The sequence below is a fragment of the Bison bison genome, unplaced genomic scaffold, assembly GCF_000754665.1.
Source record: "Bison bison bison isolate TAMUID 2011002044 unplaced genomic scaffold, Bison_UMD1.0 scf7180017856355, whole genome shotgun sequence".
NCBI classification, from domain to species: domain Eukaryota; kingdom Metazoa; phylum Chordata; class Mammalia; order Artiodactyla; family Bovidae; genus Bison; species Bison bison.
The window spans coordinates 5,996-7,984 of NW_011486928.1; positions in this window are offsets into that span (position 1 = coordinate 5,996).

Genomic DNA, 1,989 nt, shown 5'->3' on the forward strand with positions numbered 1-1,989 from the left:
GAGATTCTTTACTATTTGAGCTACCAGGGTAGTCGGAAGGATTTATTAGGTAAATATTTAGGAGCTGATATTGTCAAGACTCAGAATTACCTGTATTCAAAAGGTCAGAAAGGAGAAGTCATGGATCTTGCCCAGATTTTCAACTAGGTCTATTGAGTACATAATTAGTGCCAATCACTGAGACAAGAAACATAGAAAAGCTGTCTGGTAGAGATACTGATAAGTTCAGTTTGGGATATTTTGATTTTTAAGTGCCTATTCAACTGTGTGTGTGTGTGTGTGTGTGTATTTATCAAGTAGACAGCTGAATACGGTCAACCCTCTGTATTTACAAGTTACACACTCAAGGATTCAACTAATTGTGGATCAAATTGCCATTGGTTGAATCCTTGGAAATGGGACCTGTGGATACCAAGAGGCAATGGTACTACACCATTTTATGTAAGGGACTTGAGCATTCATGAATTGTGGTACCCACAGGGGATCCTGGAACCAATTTCCTGTGGAAACAGGGATGACTGTATACAGTTGTGGAGTTCAGAGAAAAGATCTGCACTGGATATACAATATTGTGAGTCTTGTTGTTCAGTGGCTAAGTCGTGTCCAACTCTCTACGACTCCATGGAATGCAGCACACCAGGTTCCTCTTTCCTCCACTATCTCCCAGAATTTGCTCAAATGCATGTCCATTGAGGATATTTTGAGTCATCTGCTTCTAACTGAACTCAGGAACTTTATGAGATTGCCCAAGGCCAAATTGACAAGAGGGACAAGGAAAGGTCCCTCAGGAATGCCAACATTTAAGGATCTGCTAAAAGATACTGAGTCTGCAAAGGAGAATTTTTCAAAAGCAGCTAGAGAGGCAGCAGGAGATCCAGACATATGTGGTTTCTCAGAATCCAAAAGAGTGCTCATGAGAGAATAGTCAATTCTGTCATATGTAATAGAACTGTTGGTGGATCAGGGCTTCCCTGGTGTCTCAGTGGTAAAAGAATCCCCCTGCAATGAAGGAAATATGGGTTTGATCCCTGGATAGGGAAGATGCCTTGAAGAAGGAAACAGCAACCCACTCCAGTATTCTTGCCTGTGAAATTCTGTGGACAGAGGAACCTTGCAGGCTCAGTCCATGGTGTTGCAAAGAGTCTGACACAAGTGAGCTATTGAGCATACTGTGAAAAGAAGACTACAGCTATGAACTGGACAAACATGGAGGTCATCAGTTACCACAGAGACATTGTGTGGGAAGATTAATGGTGGAGAAACAGGAGCACGCTGGAGGGCTTTAAGAAGTTAATACATCATCATAATCAAGAGAACAAATACAGGCAACTCAGGAAGTTTGCCTCTAAAAGAAAAGAGAAACAAAGAATTAGTTGAAGGGGGAAACTTTAAGTGCAATCCTGAAAGCATCTATTATTTTTTTTTCATATGCCTTCTTATTGATAGTAGTGTGAGGCTGGGGTCAGACTACCAAGTGTCTTAAATGGCATTCTAAGACATTGAAGGCTTTTTTTTTCCCTGTAGCCAATGTGGGACCATTGGGAATGACACAAAAAAGTCTAGATTTTCCAGAGAGTAAGAGGGTTTTTAAGGATAAGATTACCAAAAAGAGACAAACTAGGTATCTTTTATAACAGTCCAGGTGAGAGAGATTGTCTTGAATAAGGCAGTGTTAGTTTATTTAGGACTATTAATGAAATGTAACAGGGTGTGGATATAAAAATGAAGAAAATACAAGGATGACTTATAAATATTAATCCTGAGTAAATGGCTCAATGGTGTTGTCACATACAGATGTGGGAACCCAGGAGGGACAAGCTTATGGGTAAAGTAATGGTGGGATTTGAAAATATTGGACTTGTGAAATGGCCAAGTGGAAATGTGTAGTAAATATATGGGAGATGGAGAGAGAACAAGAGGTGAAGGAATAACTACATTTAAGGTATTTTACCACATAGAAGCCTAGTGTAAATTCTTAATTTAAACCAA